Consider the following 14960-nt stretch of genomic DNA (forward strand, 5'->3'; position numbering starts at 1 on the left):
GCTTGGAATTATAAACAATTAGGCTCTATGAACAATTACTTGTCCTCTTTCTTGGTAGATTCTTGACAAGTCTTTTTTGCTTTTTCTTGCATTGCCTGCTGCAATTTCACAAACTGAATTTCTTTTGCTGCTACAGCTTGCTGAATGACTTGGATTTGGTCCTGGAATTTTTTTTTTTTCTGAGTTCATCTACAAAATAGTATGAAAATAATCAGTCATAGAAGGATTTTTTACATCATACACATTTTGCATATTCATATCAAATTGATCCGTCATTGAAAGGTTAGAAAATATGTGAATGATTCTGGCTTTAGACACTTTTCTGTATTGGTATTCATTAATAATGTTACTTAGCAGCTATTCATTTAAGATAAATGGTTCTCTTGTGACTGGTTGGAAGTGTACTTGTCCATGAGGTGCGTCAGTTCATTTTCTAATTTTTATTATTTTCTCTCTCTTAGACTCTAACTGCATAATCTCCTTGTCCTGGGACTTCTGAGAACTATATATATATATATATATATAGAGAGAGAGAGAGAGAGAGAGAGAGAGAGAGAGAGAGAGAGAGAGAGAGAGAGAGAGAGAAAGAGAGAGAAAAAGAATGATAATAAAGAAACACATTTTGAAACGTGCTTGGAATTATAAACAATTAGGCTCTATGAACAATTACTTGTTCTCTTTCTTGGCAGATTCTTGACAAGTCTTTTTTGCTTTTTTCTTGCATTGCATGCTGCAATTTCACAAACTGAATTTCTTTTGCTGCTACAGCTTGCTGAATGACTTGGATTTGGTCCTGGAATTTTTTTTCTTCTGAGTTCATCTACAAAATAGTATCAAAATGATCAGTCATAGAAGGATTTTTTACATCATACACATTTTGCATATTCATATCAAATTGATTAGTCATTGAAGGATTTTCTACATCATACAGAATAATATATGTTTGTTTTCTTGATCAATATTCTATTGATGTTAACAGGCAGAATTTACACGTAAATTTGAAGACTTAACACAAAGTGCATCTGCACAAGGAATCCCCCCCCCCCCCCCAAATGAGTTAGATGTCTGGTGTGATGTAGCTAGAACCAAGAATGAGAGTATATATGGTCTTGGAATGGAATCTACTGTTATTGGAGGTAGGCCTTACTACCTTGGCTCATCTTCTTCCTCAAATGGATGGATACAAAGTCAAGAGTTTGATGAACTTAAAAGAGATATGAAATTAGTTAAGAAAGAAAGAGATGACTTTCGAATCAAAATTTTAAATATTGGGCAACTTTTTGAGAAAAACAATGCAACGATTCGACAATGGATGGATAGCATTAATCGTCAATCAATGCCACCAAGTTTTGAGAAAACTCAAGATAATTTTGTTATCAACCACTTAGTCCTTATCAAGGTAATTTTGTTACACTATTCTATATATATTTTTAAATTTCAATCTTGCTAAAAAACATTATTTTATATTTTTTGACAGATAGATGATTATATAGAGGCTCTTCATGGAATAAAGTTCACACAAAAAACAAAAAAAAAATGATATATTAAGCTTTTTACTTTTCAAGTGCCTTGTTTGAATCGTTTGTAATGATTGGCAGCAACTCTTAGCTTCTACATTGCATAGAATTACTTATAACAATAGAAATAACTGTTATAAGTTGTCAATGACAACATAACTGTTGCTACAGGATTATAATATGTGTCACTCTCATGAGCTTTGAAGTCCTTTTATTCTATTTTTTTATGCAGTTTTATCCCAACTATGGCAATCTTTTTTGCTTCACTGCTAGGAACTAAAACCATAGTTGGTAGAGGGTAGATAAAGTAAGAGTGAGTATGATAGTAGGTGCAGTTGTGTAAATGAGTTTCTATATATTTTGGTCACTAAATTGGTTTAAATAAAATTGGTTGTTAATTTTGTTTTTATATAATTGGTCACTAAATTAATTTCTATATATTTGGTCACTAAATTAGTTTCTACATATTTGGTCACTAAATTAGTTTCTACATATTTTGTCACTAAATTAGTTTCTACATATTTGGTCACTAAATTAGTTTCTACATATTTAGTCACTAAATTGGTTTTAATTTAATGGTCACTAAATTGGTTTCTAAACTAGAATCTAAATTGATATTTAAAATTAGCGACCATGATTTTAGCCACTTAAGACTATTAGTTTCTAAATTAGTTTCTAATTAAGTTAGTGACTAATTTTATCATTTTAGAAACCAAAAATTTAGTTTCTAAAAGAATTTTTTCTTGTAGTGATTGTCACCAGACTACTTTAATTTTGTATATGAAAAAATTCGTATTAACTCAATTTTATGCCAAATAATAATTCGTAAGTAAAATTTATATGTTTTTTTTAATTTATCCATCAATCCAACTCAACAAGTATATAACCAATAAATAACTTTCAAAACAAAATTAGTGACTTATTTATTATTAATACTAACGAGAACACATGTGCGAGATCTCAATTTTTTATTTTTATCATTACAACACATGTGGCTGATGGGAAAAATGCACGCGGAAGCAATACACACAACCACAAATCAACTGCAGAAAAATAAACAACACAAGATTTAACGTGGTTCGGTCGCCAAATGCAACCTACATCCACACGGGCAACTATTAAGTTTACATTATATCCTGTTGCACACCAATTACAAGTACAATGATCTCTTTAAATAGAGATAAATAGAGATAATAAAGGGACACAATGATTAAGCCCACTCACTAAAACATGGTGTCTACTTAGCCCAACCCAATTGGTACTGGCTTCATACCCAACAATCTCCCACTTGAAGTCACGGAACAATGTTCACCTGCGCTTCAACTGTGTACATGGTGTCTTGTCAGCCCAACCCAATTGGTCTTGACTTCATACCCAACAATCTCCCACTTGAAGTCACGAAACAATGTTCACCTGCGCTTCAACTGTGTACATGTATTTCTGTAATCTGTCGACGGAACTCAATGTTCCACCTCTAGTTGCCACCAGCCTTCTTAATCATTTTGAAGACTTCGTTAAAACTCCCTTGAGTTTCAACACGTCATTCACTGACCCGTTCTCTATTCCTACCGAATCCCACTTACAGGAACTGCCGGATCCTGAAACAACCTGAGAAGAAACACTCTCCATATTCTACAAGAATTTTTCTGGAGAAGTTTCAACCGCTGGAATATTGGTTCTCCCAAACCACTGTCATCTAGGAACCTTAGCTGAAGCACAACCTGTGCTCCCACTGCCACAAGTACCTTTAACTGGTCTACCTGAACCTTGCCATGCTCGTTCATCCTGAATCTGACCTGTGGCTCTAGGTTTCTCTCTTGTAAAGACAACCCTCTTCTGCCCACGAGATTCTGTGAACCAGACTTTGTTTATCTTCTGAACTGGGATGGTCACTCCCTCAGACACGGTAATCTGACTATATACAACGAACCTCTCTTTCTTTCGCAGGCCATGACAAGATTTCCCTTGACGACTTTCCACTGCTGATTTCCGAACTTCACTTCATGTCCCTGTTCGTCCAACTGCTTAACAAAAATCAAACTTTTCCTCAAGCTTGGAACAACTCTGACATCCTTCAAAGTCCAAAAACCAACTGGTGTTTTCAACACTATGTCACCCATGCCCGTAACATCAAGAGTTATGTTGTCCACTAGTCTTACCTTTCCAAAGTCTCCAATAACTAGATTCTGCAATGCGTCAGAATCCATGACCCAGGAATCCACACTGCTATCCGCGCAACGGACTAAAAGGTCCTCGTCCGCGAAGTCTCCTGCAATATTGACTTATTTATCATTTGGGCATTGATTCCTGAAATGCCCCACCTCCTTGCAGTTCCAACATGTTACACTTGAGCAATCCCGAGTCTTTGACTGACTCCTTTTGTTCTTCTTCTCACTATCTCTGATATTTCTTTTACCTCTTATGACATATAGTGATTCACTAGATAATTTCCCAGAACTCCTTCTTCGGACATCCTCGCCAAGAATGAGATCACGAATCTTCTCAAAAGTGAATCCATCGGATCCCGCTGAACTGGTAACTGTTGTACCCGTTCCGGACCAACTGTCAGGCAAAGACAATAGCAATAGTAAAGCTTGAACTTCATTATCGAACTTAATGCCCACTGACATAAGTCTGGCTAAGATCATACTGATGTGCTCAGTAACTGAACTCGCAAATCCTCAATTTTCATTTTCTACCAACTGAAATTTGTACCATCGAATTTTCAATTCGGAACTTCCCTTCTTCTGCCATCTCAAATGACTAGATGAGATACTCGGTACAACTAATTTCAGATCCTGACAATCCTTTTTTTTTTAAATCAAGACCACAAAAATTGCACCACCCAAAATCACTCACCAACAGACTTGGTCGCAGTCCCCACTGCACTAGCGCTCCGCACCACCACCATCGCTGGTCCCCGCTGTTGTGAAGCAGATCTGGGAGCCTCTCCTTGCACCGCTGTGAAACCCTAAGCCTTGGGATGCTGCTGCAGCCCCTGCAAAACCCTAGCTTTGGGATGCTGCTGCCGCCTCTGCGAAACCCTAGCTTTGGAACACTGCTGCCGTCTCTGCGAAACCCTAACTTTGGGACGCTACTGCAGCCGCAATTTTCACGTCTCGTCGATTAATTTATGTTGATTGGATCTCTATGTGTAAAAGAACCAAAGCTCTTGATACCACTTGATGGGAAAAATGCATGCGGAAGCAATACACACAATCAAAAATCAACTGCAGAAAAATAAACAACACAAGATTTAACGTGGTTCGGTCGCCAACTGCAACCTACATCCACACGGGCAACTATTAGGTTTACATTATATCCTGTTGCACACCAATTGCAAGTACAATGATCTCTTTAAATAGAGATAAATAGAGATAATAAAGGGGCACAATGATTAAGCCCACTCACTAAAACATGGTGTCTACTCATCCCAACCCAATTGGTCCTGACTTCATACCCAATAGTGACATCATTAAGTAATAAACCAAAAAATTCATCCTCAATTGTTCAATCAACATTGATCATGAAAAATATTATATACAAAAGAAGAAACTATAATGAAATATGTTACTCTTTTCTTTGCATTGGACTCAGAGAGAGATTTAGTCAAATCGTTCTTATCCTTTACCACCGCCGTCAGCCACTTCCCCTCCATATCCTCCATCACCATTACCCTCTTATTTTTACCCTCCCAATCAAATCTCAAAACGTAAGTGTTTCGCTTGTTTGTCCCTCTCCCGATCCATTTTCACACTCTTTCTCTCATAGACTAACGTTACTCCTCTTTTCTCCCTAAGTTCTCTCTTTCTCATAGATTAATCCCTCTCACTCCCACCAGCGGTGCTCTTTTTTCTAGTATGTTTTTTTCCCTTTCAATTTTTTATTCAATGAACAAAATCATGCTATTCTCTTTTTCTTTTTTTCTTTTTTAATATTTTTGTTATAAGTTTGATTAAATTGTTGTCTTCGTGTATTTTATTACGTTATTTGTGTCAGCACAATAATAACAATATTGTCATCCTACAATGCCAAAGACATGCATAAATGAATAAAAAAGAAAAGTAAATTCAGACATTGCATCTCCATTTTCTACTTTATAATTGAAAAATAACACTTATTGGTTGGTTTCGTGGTTATGGAAGGAAACTACAACTTCTCATATTTTTAACTTTGAATATGAAAATAGAAAACGAAAAAGGTGTTTGATGGGATAAAAGTGAAGATGAACGGGAGAAAAAGATGTCATTGTGCAATGCTCTCAACAAGCCTCAATTTGCAATGTTTAGTTTTGAATTTAAAAATAGTGTTATCTCTTCTGTTATGATATAAAATTCTAACAAAATGACAAATATCTCCTCTCATATTTTTAAAATAATAAAATATAAATATAAATATAAGAATAAAATTGGAATAAAATATAAATGGTAGTTAAATAGGGGAATCCTCTATAGTTTTGTTATAAGTTTGATTAAACTATTGTCTTCGTGTATTTTATCGTGTTATTTGTGTGAACATAATAATAACAATATTGTCATCCTACAATGTCAAAGACATGCATAAATGAATAAAAAAAATTAAATTCAAACATTGGAGTTCCATTTTCTACTTTATAATTGAAAAACAACACTTACTGGTTGGTTTCATGGTTTTTGAAGGAAACTACGATTTCTCATATTTTGAATTTTGAATAGAAAAATATAAAACAAAAAAGGTGTTTGATGGGATAAAAGTGAAGATGATCAAGAGAAAAAGATGTCATTGTACAATGCTCCTCAAGCCTCATTTTGCAATGTTTAGTTTTGAATTTAAAAATAGTGTTATGATATAAAATTAAAACGTCTCACGACAAATATTTCCTCTCATATATTTTTAAAATAATAAAATAAAATATAAATATAATAATAAAATTGGAATAAAATAAAATGGTAGTTAAAGAGGGAGTATATATTAACTTTATAAAAGTTGTGTTATATAAGTGAAAATATTAATTATATAAAAGTACGTAGTAATTAAATCAAATAATATATTATTTATACAAGCAATATATTAATTATATAACAATAAGTATTAGCTGTACAGCATTAAATATTTAATATAAAACGTAAATATTAACAATAATTATTAAATATTATAACATTAAGTATTAATTATTATAACATTAAATATTAGTTATTTTAACATTAAATATTTTTGTATAACACTATTGTTTATAATACCGTTTGTTGACATGAATTATGATACCTTCTTTATTATTAATATTAACTATATCAAATTACATAAAACTAAATATTAATTATATAAAATTAAATATTTATTATAGAAATATAAATATTATATTACTAGATAATTATTAAAGAGAAATCATCTTAAAGATAAATAATATTTAGTTATTATATTCACTAAATTATATATTATTTTAAAAACTAAAAAATTATTGATGTATAAATTATTTAATAATTTTCTTATAATGTACTACGTATATCTTTAATTCAAGTTATATCTCATAGTTTGGTGGCCAATACTATTTGTTAGAGAACTCATGTATATTTATTAGATAATCTAAATTCTTTTCAAAGTCTTAATCACAAATATTTTCTAAAAATAAAATAAAACTAAAATTGGTAGACTTATGTAATTACCGAGCTTTATATGCCTAAACACAAAGGTAATTTACATATAAAGTTTATATTTTGCAATGTCGATATTAGAATTTTAAAAGCTTCCAATTAAGCAAGTTAAGGAATGCAATGCAAAATCTACAAGAATGACAAAAAAATGATTGCAATGTATCCATGAGATACAAGAAACAACAACAATCATGTATGCATTAATATATACTACATTATTTTTTATTTAGACAATACTGAACTAAGTCACATGTATATCGTTGTTATCCATATATAGAAAATGCAATCATTTTACAAATGCGATTTAAAGACTACAAAATACCATATTTATAAAACCGTTGATTATTTATATCATATTGTTTTAAGTATTGCATTTAAAATATGTGAAAAATAAAATTGTGGCCTAAAAGTGGTCACAAACATATGAATGTCGACTAAAAGTGAAAAATATAAAATTTTTATAAATGTGATTTATGAATCAATATAGACCACTTTTTTCAAGTCATGGAAATTTAAGCTAAGACTATGACCTCTACAAAAAATAAACTACATTTAAAAAAATGTGACCCAAAATAATAAAAATATGGTTTTTAATTGTGAATATTTTAAATCATATTTAATTAAATGTCTTTAATATAGCCAAGCGATTATTAAATTATGGTTATTTTAGTTTGTGTGTTTTAAAATTGTGGATATTCTAAAGCATATTTAATTAATCAATTGATAAATTTAAAAATATAAAAATTAAAAAAATTATGCTTTCAGATTCCAAATGGATTATACATTTAGTGTTATTTTATATTTTTAGTAAAAAAAATATGGTTTTAACGAATATGTGCAACATGTTCCTAAGTCTAAATCACTAACTTTCAATGGTTTATAAATCGAAATTCAAACCAATCCTCGATTCTAAAACCGAAATTCAAATTATTATTATTATTAATATTATTATTATATTTTTATTATTAATAATATTATTATTTATTATTATTATTAATATTATTATTTATTATTATTAATAGTAATAATAATATTATTATTATTATTAATCCTAATAATAGTATTAACAATAATAAAATATTAATAATAATAAGAATATAAAAAATAATTGTAATATGAGGACAAAATTTTTCTAGTATAGTTGTTATAAGTTTTATGTTTAGACTTAAAAATAATTAAATAATAACTAATATTTTTTTTTAGTTTATAAAATAATATCTAACTTAGTTAATATAGTAATTAATTATTTTTTGTCTTTAAAATTAGTTTATAGTAATAATAATAATATACATGTGGTAACTAATAGTAATTTGTGTACTCATTGTACTAAGTTTTTTTTTAATTAGTGGGACCTCTTACACTACAAGAAAAAATGGTTCTAAGGAGGTTTATTTTTACATTATTCAAGATTAAAACCTCTATTAAGTCATTTAACTAGGGTTGTAGTTTCCACCGCTAAATCATCATTGGGAAACGTGTTCCCTTGGGTTTTTTTAAACCTTAGGAAAAACATTTCAGAACCCCTGTTAAATATCATGGATATAAGAAACTCCGTAAAATACCATGGGTTTCAAAACCTCGGTTAAATACCATGAGTTTCAAAACCTACGTAAAATACCATGCGTTTAAGAACTTCTACAAAATACCATGGGTTTAATAACCTCCGTAAAATACTATGAGTTTCAAAATTTTCATAACATGACTTGTCATTTGAAATAACCTTCAGCCTCATTTTTCACTATCTCTAACGATTCTTTTGACTTCTCTCTACCATTGTAGACACACTGCTCTTTGGCCAATGGTCGGCGACGACAGTCCTAACAAGAATCACAATTCAACTACACTTATGTCTTTATGTTTATTATATATAAGGAAAAGAAACACTAAATAAAACGTAACGCAGGACTTTGGGTCAATTAATTTAATTTTAAACTGCTTCAATGTCTAAAGCCAGTTATTATAAAATTTATTACATAAACTTATATATTAATTATATAAATTTAAAACATTAATTAATTGCATTAAATTTAAGATAATTTAATAAATTAAATATTAATTACATGAATTCAATATTTATTATTTTCTCCTTTTTTTTCAAATAAAACTCTTTTTGAATTACTATTTCTTAGTTATATATATATGTAACCTATCTCAGGGTAGTATAAATGTCTTCATCTATTTTACTTCTCAACATTCATTCCTATCTTTCCTTTCATTTGCCTAACCTAGCCGTCGTTATGCCTTACCCTACCCTCATTATTCACAATCCTTTTCATTCAAAATTCTTTATCTACCATTACTACATTCTTTTCATTTCTACATAACAGCTTTCTCCACCAACTTGAACACACCATTGATAGATCATATACTTTTTGTTCTCTTATTTTTAAGTGGATTTTTTACCAATGTTTTTTTTTTTGGGAAAACCAAAAACTATAGAAAACTAGGTTATGACTTTGGGATGAAGAAGGAGTGCATGGTAGTCAGATCTAAGAAGATCTTGATCATCCCTATGTGATTTTAAGGTAAATTCAAATTTTGAATTTGTATATCTTGCCTTTGATGGGAGATTTATAACAACTATTGTTACCAAATTCCAAAAGTGAAGAGATAATAAATCTTTTTTGCATAAACAAGAATTTGGCTTTCTAAAAATCATCTTATTGACACTTTTTCTTGTCTTGTAGGAATTCTTTCATTTTTTCCCTCATGTAGATTTTTCTATCTCTTTTCAGTTGCATGTTTTTTTATTGGATCTATGTTGTCAAATGCAAGATCCCTGTATTTGACCAGGAAAATTCAATTTGTCAAACTTTGTGATATAAATAAAATATGATTTCTATATTTTAGTTAATATTTTTTCTATTGACTTGTTGACTTTTGTATCACATCAATTTGTGAACTAGTTCATAGTAGATGTTCTTCTCTGCCCTTAATTGATAATTTTGATTGGATAATGTAGTGAAATATAATTTACATCTTTCAGTTTGATTGTGACGATTCTTATTGTGAATTTGCTCACAAAAAATAAAATTTGGAATATTTTATTTTCTGAATTAGTGATTTTGTTATTAAATTGGTAGCTTCTTGATAAATCAATCTTTGATCCAATTTTACATCTGTAGATTATTTTCTAATTTCATAAACTAACTTTACTTTCTAATACTTTTTAATTTATTTCATTTACCATTGTTATCGCTAAACACACAAAATTTTAATTTGATTGATTTATGGGCACTTTATTCCACTTTCCCCACCATGATTTCAACTAAACTACAATGCACAATAAATTTGCAGGTTTTACGTAAAAGATATCATCAATGATAATGATGTAATTGAAGCATGGAATGATAATGATATAATTGAGGAGCATGGTCAAGCATTGTCAAGGTAAGATATTTTTTTCATCATTTCCATGATTTATCCTCCATTTCAATAAGAACAATGTTTTTTAAAACTTTTTACAACTTTTATTCATTTGTATAAATTATAATCACTCTTTTTTTTAAGATAAAATAACACTTGCCTTCAAAAGTAATATGTTATAATGTCTTTCGAGTTATTTTAGAATAAATACAAAGAAGTTGTCTAATATTAAAAAAAATATTATTAGGTTATATAATTTATGAAATGCATAATGAAAACTCAAAGGTTGTTTTCCTTAATCATTTGCATCAATCATGAAATTAAATATTATATTCTAGAATAAGTTATATTTCCTAAATCATAACAAGTATTTTTCATGTTTTAAGCATGTAAAAATACACAGTAGTCTTTTTGGATAACTATTTCACCGCAAGAGATTATGGTAAAAACCATGGCCTCCAATGCTTTAATCCTATAAATTTCATAAACATTGAAAGTAATAAAATCTATTGTGGTTGAATTCAGAGTACTAGTGTTCCATTTTCTTTTATTCAAAAATATTTTTTTTATGTATGAAAATTAAACCCTAAACCTATTATAGTTCAACAACGTTCTCAAATTGGCATGTATTTACTTAAAATCATCACTTTTTCTTTCATGAGTTAAATGACAAACCAATATACTATATAATTAATCGAAAACAAATGATAGTTTCTATAAAAAGCATCATATCATGAATTTAATATGATTCACCTCTATAAATTTGAATTATGAAAACTTTTCAATCATCACATTTTTTGTTGTGCATGCTAATTCATTGATAAAAAAAATTGAGTGATTAATTTAAAAATATACATTATCTACAAAAAAATTACATAAATTACATATTTAAATACCATATATATATATATATATATATATATATATAACTACTATAGTATATTAATACCTAAATCTCATATGAAAACTAAAAAAGTATCATTTGCATATCTTCATATGAATATAAAATAAATGAATTAAATATGTAGCATGATTTTTCATGTAAAAGTTTGTATAACCATTGAAAATGAACACAAAAAATATAATGATTGAGAAATCTCCACAAGACATATTTCCAGAGCGCATATTAGATCCAAAAACATAGTGTTCTTGATTTCTTAAACAAATTACAATCTTCAATCATATCATGTAAAGATCCTAAACCCAAAATCCAAAATAATTTTATTTTGTTTAACTCATTAAGAACATCCTATCATGGATTTAATGATTCGCCTCTGGAAATGTGAATTATGGAGACTTTTCACTCATCACATTTTTTGTTGTGCATACTAGTTCACATGGATTGGGAAAAAAATTGAACGATTAAATTATAAATGTACATTTCCTAAAAATCTTGTAGGAAAATTACATATTTAAATGCCTATTATATACATATATATATATAACCACTGTAGTATATTGATACCTAAATCTCATATAGATACTAAAAAATATCATTTGCATTTCTTCATATGAATATAAAAGATATGAATAAAATATCTAGTATAGTTTTCCATGTAAAAGTTGGTATAATTATTGAAAATGAACACAAAAAGTATAATGGATGGAAAATCTCCATAACACATATTTCCAAAGTGCATATTAGATCCACAACATAATGCTCTTGATTTCTTAAACAAATTACAATCTCAAATCATATCATTTAAAGATCCTAAACGAGAAACTTTAACCTATCAAGAACATCCTATCATGGATTTAATATCATTCGCGTATGGAAATGTGAATTATGGAAACTTTTGAGTCATCCCATTTTTTGTTGTGAATACTAGTTCACATGCATTGGTAAAAAAATTTGAGTGATTAATTTAAAAATATACATTATCTAATTTATTTTTTACAAAAATTACATGTTTAAATACCTGCTTTTATAAATATCTCTATATATATAACTACTATAGTATATTAATACCTAAATCTCATAAAAACTAAAGAAAGTATCATTTACATATCTTCATATGAATATAAAATAAATGAATAAAATATGTAGCATGATTTTTCATGTAAAAGTTTGTATAACCATTGAAAATGAACACAAAAAATATAATGATTGAGAAATCTCCACAAGACATATTTCCAGAGCGTATATTAGATCCACAAGATAGTGTTCTTGATTTCTTAAACAAATTACAATCTTCAATCATATCATGTAAAGATCCTAAACCCGGAATCCAAAATAATTATAGTTTGTTTAACTCATTAAGAACATCCTATCCTGGATTTAATATGATTCGCCTCTGGAAATGTGAATTATGGAGACTTTTCACTCATCATATCTTTTGTTGTGCATACTAGTTCACATGGATTGGGAAAAAAATTGAACGATTAAATTTTAAATGTACATTTCCTACAAATCTTTGTAGGAAAATTACATATTTAAATACCTATATATATATATATATATATATAATATATATATATAACCAATGTAGTATATTAATAGCTAAATCTCATATATAGATTCTAAAAAATATCATTTGCATATCTTCATATGAATATAAAAGAAATGAATGAAATATCTAGTATAATTTTCCATGTAAAGTTTGTATAATCATTGAAAATGAATACAAAAAGTATAATGGATGAAAAATCTCCATAACACATATTTTCAAAGTGCATATTAGATTCACAACATAATGCTCTTGATTTCTTAAACAAATTACAATCTTAAATCATATCATTTAAAGATCCTAAACAAGAAACTTTAACCTATCAAGAACATCCTATCATGGATTTAATCGCCTAAGGAAATGTGAGTTATGGAAACTTTTCAGTCATCACATTTTTTGTTGTGCATACTAGTTCACATGCATTGGTAAAAGAATTTGAGTGATTAATTTAAAAATATACATTATCTAATTTTTTTTTACAAAAATTACATGTTTAAATACCTACTTATTTATATATATATAACTACTATAGTATATTAATACCTAAATCTCATAAAAACTAAAAAAAATATCATTTGCATATCTTCATATGAATATAAAATAAATGAATTAAATATGTAGCATGATTTTTCATGTAAAATTTGTATAACCATTGAAAATGAACACAAAAATTATAATGATTGAGAAATCTCCACAAGACATATTTCCAGAGCACATATTAGATTCACAAGATAATGTTCTTGATTTCTGAAACAAATGACAATCTTCAATCATATCATGTAAATATCCTAAACCCGAAATCCAAAATAATTATATTTTGTTTAACTCATTAAGAACATCCTATCATGGATTTAATATGATTCGCTTCTGGAAATGTGAATTATGGAGACTTTTCACTCATCACATTTTTTGTTGTGCATACTAGTTCACATGGATTGAAAAAAAACTTGAACGATTAAATTATAAATGTACATTTCCTACAAATCTTTGTAGGAAAATTACATATTTAAATACCTATATATATATAACCACTATAGGATATTAATAGCTAAATCTCATATATAGATTCTAAAAAATATCATTTGCATATCTTCATATGAATATAAAAGAAATGAATTAAATATCTAGTATAATTTTCCATGTAAAAGTGTGTATAATCATTGAAAATGAATACAAAATGTAAAATGGATGGAAAATCTCCATGACACATATTTCCAAAGTGCATATTAGATACACAACATAATGCTCTTGATTTCTTACAAAAATTACAATCTTAAATCATATCATTTAAAGATCCTAAACAAGAAACTTTAACCTATCAAGAACATCCTATCATGGATTTAATATGATTCGCCTATGAAAATGTGAGTTATGGAAACTTTTCCGTCATCACATTTTTTGTTGTGCATACTACTTCACATGCATTGGTAAAAGAATTTGAGTGATTATAATTTAAAAATATACATTATCTAATTATTTTTTTTGCAAAAATTACATGTTTAAATACCTGCTAATATATATATATATAACTACTATAGTATATTAATACCTAAATCTCATAAAAACTTAAAAAAAAATATCATTTGCATATCTTCATATGAATATAAAATAAATGAATTAAATATGTAGCATGATTTTTCATGTAAAAGTTTGAATAACCATTGAAAATGAACACAAAAAGTATAATGATTGAGAAATCTCCACAAGACATATTTCCAGAGCGCATATTAGATTCACAAGATAGTGTTCTTGATTTCTTAAACAAATTACAATCTTCAATCATATCATATAAATATCCTAAACCCGAAATCCAAAATAATTATATTTTGTTTAACTCATTAAGAACATCCTATCATGAATTTAATGATTCGCCTCTGGAAATGTGAATTATGGAGACTTTTCACTCATCACATTTTTTGTTGTGCATACTAGTCCACATGGATTGGGAAAAAAATTGAACGATTAAATTATAAATGTACATTTCTACAAATCTTTGTAGG

This window comes from Phaseolus vulgaris, chromosome 5, assembly GCF_000499845.2.
Source record: "Phaseolus vulgaris cultivar G19833 chromosome 5, P. vulgaris v2.0, whole genome shotgun sequence".
Lineage (NCBI taxonomy): Eukaryota > Viridiplantae > Streptophyta > Magnoliopsida > Fabales > Fabaceae > Phaseolus > Phaseolus vulgaris.